Source organism: Mustela putorius, unplaced genomic scaffold (assembly GCF_011764305.1).
Source record: "Mustela putorius furo isolate JIRA1106 unplaced genomic scaffold, ASM1176430v1.1 tig00003834_pilon_pilon_pilon, whole genome shotgun sequence".
Lineage (NCBI taxonomy): Eukaryota > Metazoa > Chordata > Mammalia > Carnivora > Mustelidae > Mustela > Mustela putorius.
In genome coordinates, this window is record NW_025421987.1 from 114,795,482 (window position 1) to 114,817,155 (window position 21,674).

Genomic DNA, 21,674 nt, shown 5'->3' on the forward strand with positions numbered 1-21,674 from the left:
GTGTGTAGAATCTTGGTCAGTGTCCACTGCCTTCAGGATGATGTCATGGGTTATGAAATAAAATGTATTGTGATACTGTTTCAATTGGATTAAGGAGTCTAGAGTGAGTTCAGAGCTCCCTACAGCTTGCTGCTTTTGTCTGTAACACAGGCCTAGAAGTCAAGAAATTTGAAGTCCTAAAGATGTCATGTTGGATGTGAATATCACAGATTTCTGTGGATTATATTGGTGTTGATTGTGGACATACCTCTTTGGGGTGGCAGTGACAAAACTATAGCAATAAAGGAGAAAGCCCTTCTATAAACAGGTTTTGTTTGTTTGTTTGTTTGTTTAGGGGGGAGGTGCAGAAAAAGAGAGAATCTTAAGCAGACTCCATACCTACTACAGAGCCCAATATGTGGTTCAATCCCACAACTGTGCAATTTATGACCTGAGCTGAAATTAAGAGCTGGATGCTTAAACAACCAAGCCACCCAGGCGCCCCATATACAGGTCTTCTAAGGCCATCTCAATATGTCCTGGAATCTTAGGCACTGGTGCCCATGGACACTAGCGCTGAACATCCATGAAAAAACCTTTCTGGGGTAGACAATCTCACTTGTTTCCAGATAATATAGCCTAGACAAAAAAACACCTACTTGATGATTTTAGGTGCTCATCAAATATGCTGTAGAGAATACCCAAACATGGCCAATACCTTCTTGGTATCATGTGAACTTCTTGGCTGGACTGAACTTGGCCTACATATTCCATTTCTTGGCATTGAAATTTAATTTCTTAAGACTGAATTCCTTGTTTTTCTATCACAGTTGCTATAGAAATACTCCATCAGAGGTCCACATGAGGATAAATTTATCAAGCAATTCCAGCAGAAGATCTGTGGTATAAGCCCTCAGATGTAGGCTTTGAATATTATGAGGAGCCAGGTAGGTATACTAATGCCCTTCCTTCCATCACAGGTTAGACCACACCCTGCAAGCCTACAGAAATGATTCTTGGTTGGGGAGCACTAGGATTACAGGATAAACCCTAGACTAGACTAGTTCCTCTTCACTAGTAGATTGGGAGGATTTCCCTCTGGTGAAGGAAGTGTCTCATAAACCATGCACCCTGCCTCACCACACATTGTACAAGTGTGCACTCCCCATATTTGCCATCACTTGGAATGACCTACTTTATAGATGCCAACAGAAAGGGGGAACAGACTGATACGTTCATGAGCTACTTATTTATTTGTATATTTATTGCTCTCTCTCTCTCTCTCTCTGTCTTTCTCTCTCTCTCTCTCTTTGTCTAAGACAGTTGTGTTCCTGCAACTGAACCACACACCTCTGGCTGCTCTTCCTAGGAGACATATGCAGGCTGCTATCCTAGCCCCTACCTAGCTTCTCAAATACTTTTCAGCTCAGAAAACTTGGAAGTTAACAATAATAGCAGTAGGATCACACTGTAAGATAATAAAAACAATAATAAGTGTTATTGAAATTTTACAATGTTTGAAGCACTATGCCAAGTGCTTCCAACATACATTATCTTTCTTATTCTCACAAAAAACTATGAAGGTGGTACTATTGTCATCTTAGGAATAAGAATATAAACAAATAACTTCCCTGATATCACACATCTAGTATATAATAGAAAGAAATTGAAATTCAGTTTTGTAAGACACTGAAGCCCATATTTTAAACATGCTCAGGAAATACACACACACACAAACACACACTTATGTATATGCATATACATATACACATATACAAATGAGAGAGAAAAATTATTCTCTGAAAATTTTGTTAGTCTCTCTAATTATCTACTAAATATCCATTCTCTCCTTCTCCCTTACCAACAAAAACTCTGATTTTCATAGAGTTTCAATCTGCCCAACTAAAAATTGTTTTCCCAGCCATTCTTGCAACCATGGGTAATCCTGTTACCCACTTTTAGCCAATAAGACATAATTGGAAATATAGTACAAAGTTCATGATAAGTTTTTCTTTCTCTTGTTAGAGGAGCTACCTCTTTTTTCTGCTCCCGTTTTTGTTCAGGTTAGGATACAGACTTCATGTTTGGAAGTACAAAAGCCATTCAGAGAATCTGAAGAGGGAATCAACACACAAAAGATGGTAGAGTGGGAAGACAGAAGAAGCATGAATCCCTGATGACCTCAGAGTCCTACTGAATGATTTCTGGACTTTATGTGATGAAAAGAATCCTTATTTAAGCCTTGTTTGGTGGATTTTCTTTTCCTTTCAGTACAGTACAATGCTGACTGATATAGATAGTAATGAACACATATCACAAAGCTCAAGTTTTGTGAATTAAAAACTCTCTATTCCTAAGTCTTCTTGTAATAGGGTCACCCTTGGTAGTGGGCACTTCTAGATTGTAGCAATACCCCTCCCAAATTAAAAACTTTATATATGCCTGTTATCATGGTTAAGACACTACACAGTTATACATGAAAAAATAAAATACTATGAACCAAGTACATAACAGCTTTGATGCTGCAACCTGATTAGTTAAACTAAATTATGGAAGGGGGTGCATATTGTGATAGCTCCTGCTGCTCTTCAGCCAATTTGCACATTTTCCCAGGATTATTTTAGATGTTATTATCACCCAAACACCTGCTGCTATGTAGGCAGGAAAACAAGTCAAAATCAAGTGAGGAAGCAAAACATACTAAATTAAAAACAAAAGCGTAGGGGGTTTGGGAGAAGGGGGTGGGATTATGGACATTGGGGTGGGTATGTGCTTTGGTGAGTGCTGTGAAGTGTGTAAACCTGGTGATTCACAGACCCGTACCCCTGGGGATAAAAATATATGTTTATAAAAAATAAAAAATTAATAAAAAAAAGCATATACTCCCTAAGTATAGAATACAAATAATAGCTTTCAAATTTGAGGGCCAGAATGTTTGGTTACTAGCCGGTCTCTAAGCTACTATAAATGCCCAAACCCAGATAGGAAGAAAAAATGATCCGGGTAATTTCCATGTTGTTTATTTCTTCATATCACTCTATGTTTTCAATAGGATGGAAAAAGTTATTTCAAAAGGTATATTCTTATCTTTTTTCCTTTTTTTCCCCAGCAAACTCTGTGTTAGTTAATTTATATCAATATTTTGCCCAAAACTGTTTTGAACTTCTTTACTCAAAAACCACACAGATACAAAATAATAGGTAGTAGGGAAGAAATGCTATATTAAATATAGCTTTATATTATCTGAACATTGAAAATTGTTGATTTTTTTGAGCTCTCGTGACACGGTACACAGAAGTAGGGAGTTGGAGGAAAACAGATTTTCTAAACTGAATAATTTAAGGCTGATTCTTAGAATAAATATTGCATTCCTAGATCCTTTTCTTTACTCCTAAAACTTCCCCCTGAAAAGCTTTCCTCTTTACTTCCTCCTTAATTGAGTTTTAGAGAAAGGCACTAAAGGAAGAAGGAGCCAAAATTCAAACTTCAGTTTCCTGTTGACAGCCATTCATATAGTGATAATTCATCCCTGTTCCAAAGTGGAGCCGATGCCTGGGTATCATGAGAAAGGCCATCAGAATATGGACCAGACTTTCTTCTCAAAGGTCACACACAGCTGTTCTGGGATGGTATATTGCATATGGTATGCAATAGGGGAGGAGAAAGTCAATAGGACACCAGGAGGTGGTGATGGGACTCTGAATTCTAAAGGTTTTTAGCAGTTGCCCACTTTAAGAACAGAGAGATCTAAAGAGGATATTCACAGAAAGCTTTCTGTATTGGATAAAAATGCTTGTGCTACCTCTTGAACACTGGCAATGATTATTTAAAAATAATTTTTAAAGCTTCTAGTAACAGAGAGTTATTCTTTAAATGCAATATGAATTGGTTGGTGCCCTGGATTATACAGGTTGAATATCAGGGGCTACTGTGCAAGGTTCAGTGCTGCTCTGTGCCGAAACTAAAGCACCATGACCCAAGGCCGGGACTGCCCTACCAGCCGTGCCAACTAAAAGAACAGTATCAAAGAGTATAGATGCCAAACACATACTAAGATGTTCTTAGAATATCATTACAAACTGAGAGGGACAATTTGGGGAAGAATATCATTTTAAATAGCATGTTCTGTGCAGAAAACTGAATATAGCCAGTGTTATATGAATTCTCTAAACATATGGAAATCTAAAAACTTGGTCATGAAATTACCTCCTGGAAAGTGGTTTTTAACCTAGACTTAATAATTTCTCAGTTTCTTAAGAAATTAGTCTTCTTTCCTCTGGAAGAATGGAGGGAAAGTGTAGATATCCTGGGACAGATCCAATCTTTTGCACTTCCTAGTATACTAAGCTGATATTTTAGACCTCTACTTTTACTCTAGATCTTGCAGTGAAAGAGATTTATGAATTACTGGTGCTGTCTGCTAACAGAAACTGAAAAAAATAATTTAAGGCACAGTTTAAAAAAGTTGTAGGACAAAGAACAGCCCCACGATCCCTGCTTCCTTTGTGCTCTTACATAACTTTCTCCTCTTGAGTGTCAGCTGAACTTAGTGACTCAGTAGTCAATAGAATATGGCAAATGCAATCTGACACCATTGTCCTAAGTGGATTACAAAAAGACTATGGTCTCCATCTTAGGAAGCCTCTCTCACACTTTTGCTAACTTGCTCTGAAAGAAGCCTGCTGCCATGTTGTGAACTGGCTCTCTGGTGAGGCCCACATGGTAAGAAATTGAGATCTCCAGTCAACATCCAGGGGAGACCAGAGGCCTGCAAACAGCCATATGAGAAAGCTCAGAAGCAGATTGTCTCCCAGGTCAGTCAGAGATGACGCAGCCTTGGCTGACACCTGACTGCAGCTTAATGACGGTTGCGGAACCAGAGGTACCCAATTGAGTTATACCTTGTTGCCAGTCCACAGAAACTGTAAGATAGTAAGTGCTGTTTTAAGCTGCTAAATTGGGGGGTAAGTTGTCATGCAGCAGTAGTTAACTACTAGGGTTGTCATGACCATAATATCTCAAAGGCTGAAAAACACTACAGACTAGGAAGGAATATACTGAGTATACATTTAGAGTTTAATTATAGATTCAACTCTATTGACTAGGACTTCCCATTCATTGGCCAGTTGTCTCTCCACTCTAGAAAGTGTACCCCACAAGAAAGCAAATAATAGAGATTCAGGTCAAGCAGCCAAGAAGAAATGTCTTGTCTTTTGTTCATATATCTGACGTCTATAGTGAGCTCTTCCTCAGGACCATGGAACATGGCTTACAGAACCAGAGAAGCATGGAGCAAGTCCAGGTCCAAGTGATTTACACATAACCAATAGTATACAATAGCTGTCTACATGAGCTCATTAGAGTCTCTGGTGCACACTTCTTCCCATCACCAAAATCAATGTAATGAAACTGATCACCTAAAACTGACTATGGTGGGAGTATTTACCCCACAAAATTAGCAAATGCTACAAATCCTATCTTTCTCCAAAGAGTAAACTATTAAATATTTACTAATTATCATAGACCCAAGGAGGCACCTTGTTCCTATCTCTGGCATAGTTAATTAGGGCTAAGAAAAAGAAGATGATCACAACTGCCTCAGGGAGGAAGACAAAATGGGTAGTTGAATTGGGATTGGACATATCAATGCAGACTTTGGAGCTTACATTGACACAAGTATGCCTCAGCCCCTTGAATTTAGATTCATAGATGCAAGGTCCAAGTAACTACTGGAGCACCTGGGGGTTCAGTCAGTTAAGCCACTGCCTTTGGCTCAGGTCATGATCTCAGGGTTCTCGGGTGGAGCCCCAACTTAATTCCCTGCTCCATAGGGAGTCTGCTTTCCCCTCCGACCCTCCCCGCTTCCACTCGCACATGTTCTCTCTCAAATTAATTAATTAATTAATTAAATATATTTTTTTAAAAGTTCTTTGTAACTAGTACTAGTATCACCATTAAACAGATACAGAAACTGTCCAAGACCACAGAGCCTACGCTTGACCCCTGGTCTGTGAGGCACCACAGCATATTAACATTATGCTATTGACTTCCACTCTGCTTTGCCTTCTGACCCTTTGGCATTTTAAATTGCAGTTACAACTGTGGGTCAGTGGAAAATAAGAAATGTTTAAAGTGAAAGATTCATTAAGAAAACTGGGAATAGGGGCGCCTGGGTGGCTCAGTGGGTTAAGCCTCTGCCTTCGGCTCAGGTCATGATCTCAGGGTCCTGGGATCGAGTCCCGCATCGGGCTCTCTGCTCAGCAGGGAGCCTGCTTCCCCCTCTCACTCTGCCTGCCTCTCTGCCTACTTGTGATCTCTCTCGGTCAAATAAATAAATAAAATCTTTAAAAAAAAAAAAAAAAAAAAAAAAAAAAGAAAACTGGGAATATACCTAAGGATAATATGATACAAAAATTAAAGAATTCCATTCGAAATGTTTTATAAAAACAAAGCATAAAGCCCACTGCACAGAAAGTAAGCTTTGCACCAATAACCCAATAAAACTTGTCTAATGTCTTTAGGTTTCCATGTTCTCAAACTGAGAATAGGACACAATGTGTAGCACTATCTCTTTAGTCTTTAGAATCTGAATTACATTTTCTAAGGTTCATAAGTCCCATTATTTGGAGGCCTCATTAGTGAACTTACATGAGGTGAAATGCAAATATAAAATTTTTTTAAAATCAAACAGTCCAGAAAAAATTTTAAAGTCATGTAACAGGCAAACGTTAAGTAAGAACCTGAAAGTCAGACTAATCTAAAGACAAAATAAAGTGTGGAAAAGAAATCAGAATATATTTGGCCTTTCATTTGCACTAGAATTATGGATTAAGCAGAATTCTCTAATTCCAACCTTAATGACAAGAGACACATATATAACATACAAACATGAATCAAAATTTCCAAGTGGAGCTATGTGAGAACATGTGTTGCCTGAGTGACTTGCCGAAGAGGTAGAAGCTGAAGACAGAAAATCCAGATGTTATATGTGTACAAAACAAACAAACAAACAAACAAACCAAAAACCACTAGAGATCCCATAAGCAGTCTTTTCCTATGCTACAAAATTTAAAAAGTAAATTATAGGAAAAAAGTATTTGCTTAAAGAAATAAAATTAAATATCACAGAAAGAAATGCCTCCCCCCCTCAAAAAATGAGAAAACCCTCATCCAATTAGATAAAACAAAGAAGCAATGCTTTGCTTTCTGTTGGGTCACCACAGATCTCAGTAAGAGATCAAAAAACCTGTTTGGTTTTCAGTGCACAAAACCATTCCAGGAGCTAGATAATTTGTACCACATTAGCATCCTTTCACATGAGTGTTCTTGGCTGAACACCTTATTAGATGTTTATTCCTTGCTAGATTCTGCCCTGTAGCACAGCTTTAGATTCTTGTGAGGCAAAACATCAAAAGATTACATGATAGGGGTCATCTGGGAGTATTGAGTAGGGATTTTATATCATTATATAGCGTATTTAGAAGATATGATAACTTTGTTAGATATTGTTAAAAACAACAAACACCTTATACTATTCCTAGAGCAAGTAGAGATTGCTATCAACACACAGGATCTTTTGGGGGTACTAGCTCTGTTGTTGTTTTATCTAGGCTGCTTACATGGGTGTTTTCCAGTTTGTAAGACTATATCAAGCTGTAAACTTATGATCTATCCACTTTTCTGTGTGCACATCATACCTCAAAAACATGTCACTAAAAGCAAACAAACAAATGATTGCTACTTGAAATCACTATCCTCCCTGTTTTGGGAAGACTATCAGAATATTTAAGAAACACTAAAAAAGAGCAGGGGACTGCTCTAGGTGCTGTGTGAAGGACTTCCTTTCTTCTGGGAGCTTTCTATTCAATAAAAGAAAAAAGGATACAACACCAATTCATACACACTGCAATGTGAATAAATAACATGGAGTAATAAGTGATAGGTATTACAGAGTGATGTAGATGCAGTTTTATAGAAGCTGGAAGGAGGGAAAATCACTTTTGGTGGTAAAAACCGTAATATGGACTATTCTATGTCCACTGACCCTGTATCTTGAAAGAAATTATATATCGTTGGGCATTAGCTAGATCAACAGAGGCATATAGGGAAACAGCAAACGCTTTGGAGACAAAGGCAGAGGCAAAACTAGTTCCAGTCCCAGCTCCATCATTTACAGATTTGTAAGATCATGGATAAGTTACCCATAGCAATCAATTATTGGTTTTGTTTTCCTAGTCCTTCTCCCCTTTTCAAATTAAAATTATTATGGAAAAGTGAGGTGGACCTCTTCTCTCCTGACTCCAAACTTGAGACTATAGTGGAAGCGATCAATCTTAGTACCCAGTCATTCCTGCCATTTTCATTGGTCCCGGAATGGGCACATTGTCCATATCAAACTAATCAGAATTATCACCTTTGTCTCTTGGGTGGAGCTGTGAGACAAAGAGCTGCAAAACTGTAAGAGAAAGAGCTGCCTGGGGCTATGTTCCCATTCATAATGCAACAGCCAATGTGAAAGAATGAAGTTCATATGCAGAAAAATGAAGGGTGAGTAAGATTCTGTAGGAGAGTGGGGTCTGGCACTACTGCCTTTCCTTATTCCAGAAAACTCTGGGACCTAGCCTTATCCCTGCACTTTTTGTCATTTCGGTAGTTAAGCCAATTAATTCCACATTTTGACTTGCCTAGCTCCAACTGGGTTTTGATTTTTTGCCATCAAAAAAGGCATAACTAATACATCCTCTCCACTGAGCTTTTGTTTTCTTACCTGCAAAGTTGAGAAGACAAATATATAATGCATAAGTTTGTAATATATGTTAAAAACCTCAGTATCAGTAAAGACAATTGTTCGATATTAATTCCTTACCATGTCCAGTCAATGTGAAGATTTCCACGATCCATTCAAAGATACTCCAAACTAGGATCATTCTAAATTACCTCTGATTAAACAACAGATGAATAATTTATAAACTATTCTCCCATAATTCAATAAAGGCAAAGAGTAGACTGATTCAAATATTTCCCTTGACCCTCTTTCTTCCCCACCCCCATCAGCTTTCATTCCAAACCCATTCTCCTCTGAGTTACCAGATTATTCTCTGTCCCATATTTGATCCTGCTTCTGACCCATTACAGTGTTTCATGCTTGTTCTCCACAGCATTTTACTATCCATTACCACAAAAGGAGGTATGGCACACCTTCACATCCCCCTCCCTAAAACAAACTGTGTTAGGTGTGTACTTAATTTGGTCCCTTGAATTTTAACTCCTAGCACCAGCTATATGGTCAGCACTTCTAGTTAAATTAACTAAGCCAATTTTCACTCTTTCCACAAGCCTTAAATAATCTCCAAAACACCACAAGACTTAACAATTATAGCTAAAACTTACTGAGTACTTATCTTGTGACAGCTTCTATGTTAAGCTCAATATTTGTATTATTTCATTTAATTTTCTCTGTGACATTATATTGTTACTGTTGTTTTTCCTAGTTAGGAGACAAAGAAACTGAGACATAGAACATTTATATAAAATTTTTAAGATTTTGTAGCTAATAAGCTGTAGATTTCAAATTTAAACTCATGCAGTTATGACATTAGGGACTACAATCTAACACTATGAAAGAATATGAAATAAAACAAATATTCCAGATTTCAGCTTTGTCCCAGCCCTCCTTCCTATAACCATTACCCTCTCTGCCCTGCCCAGACAGAAGTTAGAACATGTATTCATTCCCTAAGGTGGGCCTTGTTATGGAGTAAGCTAGCAGGAACACTGGTATAAAAGTTTGCTTATAAATTTGTGTTGGGATGCCTGGGTGGTACAGTAGGTTAAGTGTCTGATTTTGTTACATCTCAGGTTGTGTTCCCAGGGTCCTGGGATCCAGCCCCAAATCAGGCTCTGAACAGGGCATGGACCCTGCTTAATATTCTCTCTTTCTCCCTCTGTCCTTCTTGCTCATGTTCTCTCTCTCTAAAATAAATAAATAAATCTTTAAAAAAAAAAAAGTAAGTTTGTGTTATATAGACTCAATCAAAGAGAAAAACACTACCTATTTTTAACTCCTCCCACCAACAATCCGGGATATTTCCATCCTAGAAAACACAAAAGCATGTTCATGTGAGAGGAAGACAGACAGCAAAGCACTTAAGAAAGAGATTGGCTTATGAAAAAGTTGGCAAATATCAGACTTCAGGAAGGTTAACTTACCAAAAAGAAAAAGAGAAACAAAACCAAAAAAACCTACAACATAAATTTAAAGGAAAGAAGCTGCAAAATTACCAAGGTTATATAGCTTACATTAATCTATTCACAGTAGAAAAACAACTTTCTCACATTGTTATTATATCCACAAAGGATATCACATGTCCTTAGAAATCAGTTGTGCAAAAGTCAGGGTTATAGTTATTTTGCTAGGGAGAGGAGAAATTTAGAAGAAATGCTTAAAGTTTCCTTAATTTTAGGGACCAGAACTAGACAGGGTGACCCTGTTATTTTTGGTTTATCACATTCTGGAACATCATGTATATGTTTATTCATAATGTTAGCAGGACAAAATGCTCATTTTCTTCCACAGTGGCTGTGATTGACATGGCTAAGATGGCCCTAGACAACAGTTAGGTCATCTGGGTAACCTGGAGGATAATGAAAATACCTTGTGACTGACTCCGAAACCATGTCATTGATAAAGTGGTTTTTACTATTAATGCTTCATGGAAGCAAATGTGATAGGAAAGGCTGAAAGACTTTCATGAGCTGAGATGTGTTTTCCCTGCTTTAAAGAAGATAACGTAGTCCTGCTGAAAGAACATGGACTCAGAGGTAGTGGACCTGAATCCAGACTCCATAAATTACCAGGAGTTTGACCCTGACAAAGTCACTGTGTTGTGGATAATATAGAACATGATGATTGCATTTCTTTTGTTAATAGGGTTTTTCTTCGGGCAAGTAATTTAACTTTTCTGTGGCTCAGTTTCTTTATCTATAAAATGAGGGAAATGAAAAAAAAATAGGGCTTTAGTACAAGGACTATTAATATTAGGGTATAATCAGAGAACCAAACCTTCTAAGAGACATACATAATAAGAACTTATTATAGGATTTGATCTTACACAATCATGGGGCTTCTTATTCAGTGTTTTTTTTTTTTTCCCAGAGAATTCGATTTTTATTTATTTGATAGAGAGAGTGAGAGAGAGCCTCAGAGGGGAGAAGGTCAGAGGGAGAAGCAGACTCCCCGTGGAGCTGGGAGCCCGATGTGGGACTTGATCCTGAGACTCCGGGATCATGACCTGAGCCGAAGGCAGTGGCTTAACCAACTGAACCACTCAGGTGCCCCTTATTCAGTGTTTTTAAGACTATTATTTCAATGTCTCATTCTGGAAACCAAAACCTACAGGTAAAACAATCAAAAAGGGAAAACAGATATAAGGTTGGGGAAGTAATAGAGAATAAATAAAGAACAGCAACTCAACAGTAAAAACCAAACAACTCAGTACAACAATGGGAAAGGTCTTAAAGTGACACTTTCTAAACAAGATATACAAATGGCCAATAGGCATTGGAAATGATACTCAATATCACTAATCATTAGAGAAATACATATCAAAACCACAATATGAAATTGCTTCACATCTGTTAGATGGCTAGTCTAAAAACAAAACAAAACAGAAAATAACAAGTGTTGGCAAGCATATGGATAAATTGGAACACTTGAGAATTGTTGGTGGGAATGTAAAATGGTACAGTTTCTGTGGAAAAAATATGGCAGTTCCTCAAAAAAAAAAAAAAATTAAGCAAAGAATTGTCATGTGATCCAGCAATTCCACTTTTGGGTATATGTCCAAAAAATGCAGCAGGGTCTCAAAGAGATATTTGTAAAACCATGATTGTAATAACATTATTTTTTGCAGGTTTACTGAGATAAAATTTATATATATGTTTGTGTAAGTACTAGGTTCACAATGTGATGACTTCAAACACATATATATTGAAAATTATTACCACAATAGAATTAATAAACATCGCCATCACCACACACAATCACCATTTGTTTGTGTGTGATGAGAACATTAAGATTTTCTTTCTTAGCAACTTTCAAGCATATAATTACAGTACTGTTAACTAAAGTCCCTATGCTATACATTACATCCTCAGAATTATTCATCTTTTAACTGGAAATTTGTTAACCTTTGACTAACATTTCTCCATTTCTCACCCCTTAGACCCTGGTAATTAGCAGTTTGCTCTATTTCTATGAGCTCAGCTTTTTTAGATTCCATATATAAATGAGATCATACTTAGCATAATGCTTTCAAAGTTCATCCATGTTGTTGCAGAAGGCAAGATTTCCTCCCTTTTCATGTCTAAATGTTCTGTTGAATATAAAGATATATCACATTTTCTTTATCTGTTCATCCATTGATGGATGCTTGGATTTTGCCTTGGCTATTGTGGATAATGTAAAAAATATGGGGATGCAGATATCTCTTCAAGATATTGATTTCATATCTTACAGATGTATATGGAGAATAAGATTGCTGGATCTTATGGTAGTTCTAAATTAATTTTTTTATATTAGTTGTAATCATAACTATAATTCACTGACTTTGTGTGTCTGGACACGTAAGAACCTGCTTCTTTATCTCTAAAAAGAATATAACAAGAGTATAAACTTCACAGTGTTCATTGAAAGAATGAAATAGAACAATATAAAGTGCTTAGAGTAGAACCTTGCATATATAGCAAGCACTCAATCAATACTACCTATTGTTATTAATTTTGTAGTTGTACAATAATAGCTCCTTAATTGAAAGTTAGGGCTTATAGGAAGTCTAAGTATGCAGTACCTGAATTAATTAGAAATAAATTTGATAGAATGTAAATCATAAGCATAGACTTTTGCCACAATTTGGTTCATTATTTTGACTTTTAGCCAGTCATTAGCATTAATAATATTTCTGAGTAGTCAAGTAATTAATTTCTCAAGAAAAAGGCATTACATTTCCTCCATAATTTATAGTTTAATGAAATTTCCAATATGTGAGAAATCATTTCAATGGCCAGAAAAGCCATTCTGAGCAGCCTCATCTTAAAATTATAGTCCATGGCTAAAGACATTGTATAAAGTTTGTATTCTAAGTCTTACATGTAGATCATTTTTCTCAGAAAGGAGTTTCCAAAGAAAGTTGCTTGTCAATCTAACTACTGTAAATCAAGTAATATCCCCTTGACTTACATTATAATTTTAGAAATATGAAGCCATTTTAATAGCACATAGACTATGACATCTATTCATTAGATTTAAGATTCTCTAGTTAATAATTGAGCAGAACGCAAGGATCTACTTGTCCAGAAAAAAATATGTACTAAAGGAGATCTGTATGTATTTATTTTAAATTTAGGTCTTTCAAAAGACAGCTATCCCTTAATAATTCAAGTTTGAGTTTTCATGTAATTTTTTTTTCTTGGTAGGTCACATCTGTCCCCTATTTTTGGCTTTGTTTTCCATTTCCAGGTTGATAATGACTCCCACAGCAGGAGTCTGATGTAGGGATCATTTCACACCATACGGAAATGCAACCACTGAAATGAACTATTTCACTTCCATGAAAGGCTGAGAGGACTTTGAATTGCACAAGCTGTAATTTCCCAAAAGGGATTTGCTTAGGGCAGTGAAGTTTATGGATTTGGAGAAAACTTAGTGAAGCTTTTACAGGATCAAGACTTCAAATTTAGGAACTTATTTTAAGGCCATGAACAAAGTCAAGAAAAGGGTGTGTCATGGCAAACTGAGTCAATTATAAAAAAGGAGGTCTGGTAGAATTGTCCTTTTGCACCCCCAGTGTATTCTTAAATTCTTTACACATAAAATTATCAAGGAAATCCAAAACCTTTGTCCATGTGGGTTATACATATCAATATCTATATTATTAGAAGTTAAAACTGAAAAATGTTCAAAAAATTTATAAATTTATTTAAAAATGTATTTGTTAGTTGGTATAAATAGCATATTTCATGAAAAAATAACTGTATTTCCTAAAACAAACAAAAAATGAAGAAGAGTAGCATGTACAATTTTGCACATCCTTTTAATGTCCAGCCTCATAGGACACAGCTAGATTCTTAACTAGCTTCAGCATTCAGTCAAATGCTATGCATATTTTGGACTAAAGTATATGAAGAAAAATTAACCTTTATAAAAATGTGCAGTTGGAAAGAGGGAATATTTTAATAGCCTTTTCAGATATTTGTGGATTTTCCTATTTGATGCTATGTCAAAACTCAACAAGAGGTAGTTACTGAAAGGGAAGTTGCAGTAAGGAATCAGAAACAATCTAACAATCTCAATGAACTTTGCATACTCTATGACATTAAACTCTGTTGGTGTTTCTTGTACTCTGGATTTTTTTAACATGAGTGATTTTGTTACATTATGGCCGTTTGGAAGATACTAATTCACTTGGCTACACAAAACAATGTGCCCCTGTTGTCATTGCTTCCTAGAATATTACTCTTTTCCTTTTTATTCACACATAATTTTTTTCTGGATTATTATTATGTCCAATAGTTAATTACTACTACCAAAATTTCATATTTAATTTCTGTGCTCATATATGTAACTTCTTCTATCTCATTCTCTTCAGGGTTTAACTTTCTCCTCTGAAGAAAACAATTTAGTATTTCTTTCAGTGAGAGGCTATGGCTGGAAAACTCTCCTAGGGTTGTATATCTTAAATGTCTGTCTACATTCTTCTCCCTCTTTTATGATAATCTAGCTGGATATAAAAGTGTAAATTTATATCAGATATTTTGCCTCACTATTTTGAAGGGATTCCATTAATAATGTTTTTGGCATCTCTTGTTAATGATGTGAAGTCAGCTCTCTCATTAATTGATTCTAGGTAGTCTATACTTTCTCTGTGGTAGCTTTTAAGAATCTCCTTTTCTTATATGCAACTGATGAATCATTGAACACCATACCTAGGGGACGGGGGGGAGCAAGAGGAGGAGGTGGAGTGGGAGGAGGATCTCATTTTCTCCTGGTGTTCTGCTGTTTTAATACCAAGTATGAGTAGGTATTTTCATTCCAGCCCTTTTTTAAAGTACCATTCCATCCTGAGTACTCTGCCTTTGTTACTGCTACTAGTGTTTCAAATCTTGTTTCTCCAAAATTCTTTCCATTCTCTTCCTCCAGAAATCTTAGCAAGCATATATGGAAAGTTATCAACACTTTCTATAGCTCTCAACTGTTTACTATTTGATATCCATCTCTCTCTCTGTTGTTTTCAAAGTGGATAACCCAGAACCCCTTTCCATTCCTCTAATTCTTTACCTTCATGCAGTCTAAAGTTTGTTTCATTGATTGGAATTATCTTTAAAATCTATTGGTTCATTAAAAAAAAATTTATTGGTTCATTTTCTATACACGTGCTCCTCTTTCATATTGCCTCATCATTCCTTTTTTTTTAAAATTAAGGAACTACTTTATTGCTATAAATACACAAATTTTAATATTTTTTCACACAAAACTATAACATTAGTTTTACCCGGAGTGAGTAAATGTTCCTGTTTTATTATAGGCCATGTTACTCCACGACCATATTAATGGAACATCCCAGAAAATAAGGAATATGTATTAGTATGTGTTCTCCAACACTCTTCTGATAAAGTAGTTTATTTGCTCATTAACAAGGAAGTAGAAAGGTAAAGGCAAAATATGAGGTGATGTTGGTGATTCCTCCCAGATGGAATTACTTTCCCTTAATTTGTACCAATTTTAAATTCCATTTTACAAAAAGAGTTTACCTTGTTAAATCAGTAAAATGAAAATATAGAGTCAGGACAGCTCTAAATAATCATGCACAGTGCTGATATGAAAAGTGAAATGCACAGTGAAAAGTGTTAAAAATAAGATTCCTACTACAGGAAGAATCATGTACTTGATCTGAAATCATTCATTATACAATCTCCACTACATTGATCATTCCCTTATAACTTTTTTGTGTAGTAAACACCACATGATTTATATTTTGCAATGCACTCAGGTTTAAAGACAAACCCTGGGAGCGTAAACCTCCATCAGAAGCATCCTAGTGAGACTGAACTGTTTTCATGATGCATAATGATCCCTATACCAGGTGCAGCACTATAACAAATTTCAGGGAAGCATTACAATTGCCATATAAATTTAAAAATACTGATCTAAGATTTCATTCAGGAGGTTTTTCTATTTAGCCCTGAGATCAAAGTAAGATACCATGTCACTTTACTTTTTTTTAAATTTTTTTTCTTTTGCAATTGTCTTAATTATGAGTATTGCTATACTGGGTTATTTTCTACACTGGTCATAGCTACAAGTTAAACCATAATGGGTTCAGCTACTGGTTTGGCAAACATAATAGTTCTATAACTGTATTATCAAGAGAAGATTTATAGATGAACATTGTAGCTTCTTTCTTTAAAATAAGCTAAAATATTAGACAAATGTTTGAAAGACCCTAACTTCCCCCTTAAAAACACATTATAGATTCACAATTAATGTTTTCATCCAAGCTTTTCTTAAAACTGTAATCTGGTAGATCAATCAATTGCTGATCATTCATTCTGTATAAAATGATATACAAATTTCTTTAATTCTAAAATTATCAAGGCACAATCCCATATTTGCTACTTTTGTCAATTATAGTAAGTATAGATATCCACATAACTGCTTGTATTTGGATTAATTGTGCTATTCCTAGTCAGTCTAAAAAAAAGATTTTTAAATTCATCCAAAATTTTTTTTTTTTTTTTTTTACTATGAGGACACATTGTCTCTTCTCTATCTGGATCCCTCAGATTCCCTTTACATTTTCTGTGCACCCCTACTCCAACACCTATGCTTTTGCTTTTAATGGCCTGCCCCCGCTACCCTCTTCATAAGACTTTCTTGGGCTATGAGAGTCACTTGACTGCTTTTCCTGCTAGGACAGAGGACCAGAAGGGCCTACAAGTTTATGTGCCCCAAGAGTGGTCATTTCCAATGATTGACTAGTGGAAAGATAACTCCTGACTTGGGCTGGGAAAAATAGGAGATATAAGATTCTAGAGCTCTCATGGAGATCAGGATGAGGCTTACTTCATCCATTTATCAAGTGGGACATCATCTGAAATTACACCTTTGCTGGGCTTCTGCCCTTTCCCTGTCCCATCCTCCCAACCTAGCCCACCTCCCCACCCCTAGTCCCCAACACCAACTCTCTTTCTCTTGGGAACCTTTCTAATAAAATCATCTACACACAAATCCTCACCCTGGTAACTGCTTCTGGGGAATCCAAACTAAAGAATACTGTGTGTCATACTTGGGGCTGAAATCCAAGGACATAACAGTAAACAAATGAAATATAGAAACAGCCATTTAGAGCTCACAGTCTAATGAAGAAGATGGAACACTGAACCAGCATTAAAGTACACTGTGAGAAGTACTCTGTCAGGAGACAGTGCTTTAGGAGAAGGAGAACATAATCTTGTACTGTGGCAATTGTCAAAAAAGGCTTACTAGAGAATATGGCATTGAAACTGAAACCTAAAGCCTAAAGGAGTTAGCCATGCAAAGGGCAATGTGGAAAAGTGCAAAAGGAACAAGAAGTGCAAAGAGCCAGAGTGAACAGAGTACACAGTTAGATCCTTTAGTGAAGAAATTAATACAGAACCTATGTGTTATTGCATTATCCTATAATGCAAGAAAAAATTATAAGTAGGACTTAATTGAATGAGACCTTTGGAATGGTCATTCTTGCATTTAATAAGCACATTTGTGTGCCTCTGTTTTAGTATTTCGTGTACTTTAAAGGAGATAGGACAGGAAAGCCATGGAAAGAACTTTATTATGAAATACCTATTGAGATCAACAAATTAACACCTTAAAAATTTCAAAATCACAAGGCATCACTTTGGGCTACAATGCTCCCAGGAGGATTCAGTTTTTCACCTCAAGTTAGGCACGATGTTAGCAGAGAAGAGGTAAAGATCACATTCTAGGTGGTAAGTCCCAGAATAGGGAATAGACCAATAATACTCAAAGATGTCAAAAGACAGATCCTAATGAAAACTCATCACCTCTTTATGGTCCCTGGCTTACCTAGGTAGCTAATCACACATCTCTTTATATACACAGTAATATATAAATTTTTTCTGCAATCTCTTTTATTAACTCTCTGACTTCTTTGACTTATGACTATGACTTTGGCTATGAGTTCTTCACAAAAGAAGAGATACTGATCTTTAGTATGCCAAATAACTAACACATAGTGTGTGTTCAAAAATGTCTACCGGGGGTGTCTGGGTGGCTCAATCAGTTAAGCATCTGACTCTTGATCTCAGTTCAGGACTTGATCTCAGGGTCATCATTTCAAGCCCCACACTGGGAATGGAGCCTACTTTAAAAAAATGTCTACTGGGTGCAGGAATTAAAGAATAAATGAAATTTTATTTCTTTTAGCTTTTGTTCTTTTCCAATAAGCAGAATATCTCCTGTTCAAAATCTCTAACTCATTGGCTTCTCCTTTTCTAAGCCAGAGCTGTCCAATGGAATTATGACATGAGCCACATATGTAACTTAAATTTTCTAGTAACCCATTTTTTAAAATGTAAAATGAAACAGGAGTAATTAATTTTAATGACTTATTTTATTTTATTCAATATTTCAAAACTATAATTTCAGCATGTAAAGAATATTTTAATTATAATGAGATATTCCACATTTTTTGAAACTAAGAAACCCAGTATGTATTTCACATATGCATATCTCAATTCAGACTAGTCGTATTTCACGTGCTTGATAGCTAATTTCTATTCCGCTGGATAATGTAGTTCTGTATACTACCTCAAAATATGAAGTTTACATTTTCCAGTACAAGATTTTTTTCTAATACAAAACTTTCCTAAAAAGCAAGAGTTTCAGTCACATTATTTAGACCAGAATTCTCAATAGTGACACATTGACTATATATGTTTGGCTAAATAATTCTCTGTCATGGTGGGGCTTTCCTGTGTGGATGTTCTGTAACTCCCTTGGCCTCTACTCACTAGATGTCAGTAGCAACCCTCTCCCTTAGTTGTGACATCAAAAATGTCTCTAGACATTGCCAAATGTCTCCTGGGGGGGGGGGTTAAAACCATCCCCACTAAAAACCACTGAGTTAGATTATCCTTTCAAACTTTGGAAAGCAGGAGTTTTGTCACACCAGCAACCTACTGGGATTCATGAAGACTTATCTCCAAAAGAATTACCATGCCACAGAGGAAACCTTGCACCACAAAGGCTTTGTTGTGGAATTTCTCCATGTTGAAGTTCTGCGGATCTGCCAAGAGCATCCCAACTTTCCCTCCATCCCCACTTTTCCACCTCTGGCCATTGCAGGTCACTGCATTTGGTTTGACTGGTGTTTGTTCAGGGAGTCCACGAAACAGAGTCTTTCCCTATCTTTTCTACCACATTTCATAGGACAAGATTTCTTATTTGCAAACAATATGAATTGATTCTGGAAAAAAAAGAAAAAATAATTTTTGGAATGTTGTCAGAAAGGTTATTAGGAAGATCACACAGTCCACAGGAAGACTGAAAAACCAAACTCAGAATATAGTTGACAATGAAGGGAGACTCCCTCTCTGTTCAATACTTTATTACAAGAACAGTCTAACTAGGATGCAGCTATCAGGGCCACAGTTCTGCATCCTCTTGCTGCCTCTGAACATTTGACCTCAACACTGTTGTTATGAGTATTTTACAACTTCATTGTGATTTTGCATCATTCTCCCATTACAATCTCTGATATTTTTCATCTGCATTTATTAGCCCTTGAATTTAGAATGCAAGAAAATTTTGAACCATCCTCATAAAACTTTGATCCATTTTCACTATGAGCCTTTCTCATGGAGGTTTGCACTCCAAGATGCTATAATTGCTTTCTTTTCAAAATCCACATTGGATACACAAAATTCTAGATGCTTAGAAGCTCTCAAGTGGGAGCAGCTTGAGCCTATCAGTGGGTAGGAATTCAGTTTATTTCACAGGAGTCACTGACCTTTCCTTTTCTGGACCTCTCCCTTCCCTTTGTCTTCCAGGGAGTTACCTTTAATGGCCCTTGGCATGTCCACTGCAAGGAGGTCTCTATTTCTGGGCCTGACTGGCCTACACCTACTTGCTATATTTTCCCTTGTAATTATTAAATAATAACAAACAAAGATCCTGGCTAAGTTGATTCACTATAACGACATTGCCAGACTATGGTCCTGTCTTTCTTTTTTTCTTCTCTTTTTCCTAGCCAAAGAACTTTATCAATCTTGTTTCAAACTTTATTCCCAGGTTTCCTCAGCTTAATTAGTTTCAAAGAATAAATTGTGTAGAAGCAAAAACTGAAAAGAGCTGCAGGGTCCAAAGAGGTTGGGCTTAAAAATATTAGAGATCTAGATTTTATCAGACCCATGAATAAAATCTTGAAAGGCAGTCATAATATAAAATAGCAGCTCCCAGGAACTTCTTCAAGTTTTATCTTCTTCCGAATCTGACTCAACTCAGTTCGCTTCATTCTTGGAAGGCTCATCAAAATGCTCCACAAGTTCTGGAATTTTATCATCATCATTCTCTCCAGTAGCAACTGGGGCTTTTCCACCCACGGATTATTTGGGCAGAGCTTCCACTAGTCTTCTTAAACTGGTTGAACTGTCTGCAACAAGTTGGTTGAAGATGCTGGGTAGCATTTTTGTCAGCTGTTTGTCTCAGCATAGCCTGTAATGGTGAAAGTGTTCATGGCCAGCAATGCCTGAACTTTTGGGTTGTTAAAGTGTATCTCTATTCCTTGGTTTGTGAACATATGCACTTCTTCAATATCAGAGGTGTTGTTTACTCCTAACTTCTTTAAGGAGAACTATCGCCCTCGACCCGCAAGGACGACAAGAAGCCCCAGTTCAGATGTATCTTCTCTCTATTTCCGCATGTCTACACACTTATATACATTTACATGACCAAACAGCGAGCAGGGTACAGGAGGGAGCGAATCAGGCTGTGCACCTAAACGAACAACTTCACTAGCAATCAATGCTGTTTACTTCCTCTTTGGACCTTCTGCTTAGTCTCACGAGGCAATCCTAACCTGGCAACTAGCCAGGCGCCATCTTTTAATGGCGGAGGCCGCCCTGGCCAGGGGCCTGCCTCTGACAGAGAACTGAAGTTTTTTGTCATCTGTTTTAGCCATTCTGTGAACCACCTTCTTCTTTCCATGAGTAGTTCCTTTCCCACAAATGTGCACTTGTACTTGCAGTTTGGTGAGTTTCTCCTGGTTCCTGATAGTGTCTTTCATCACGTTGGAGTGGAAAGGAGACCACTAGGGGGATTAAGGTTGGTGCCTAGGGGTTCTCAGACAGACTAGGTGCACCCAGATAAAGTGCACACATAAGGGGAAGCTCTGGTCCTGTTTTTCATTCATCCATTTACTCACTCAACAAATATTTATTGAACCCTTACCATGTAGTAAGCTCATTGCCAAAAACTAGATGAAAGTAATCCAAATCAGTCCCTGTATCTCTGGAGCATATAGACTGGTAGGAGAGACAGATATTAATCAAATAATCACAGAAATACTAAATCACAACCAGGAGAAATACATGGAAAGGTATATTTCCTACATGGGTGAAATCCTATATTTGGAAGGTTT

At 36.7% G+C, this 21,674-nt stretch overlaps 1 pseudogene; it reads right to left on the minus strand.

The window, feature by feature from the left end:
• Window positions 1-20,535: 20,535 nt before the first annotated feature.
• LOC106003831 lies at window positions 20,536-21,320 on the minus strand (annotated as a pseudogene).
• Between the last annotated feature and the right edge of the window lie 354 nt (window positions 21,321-21,674).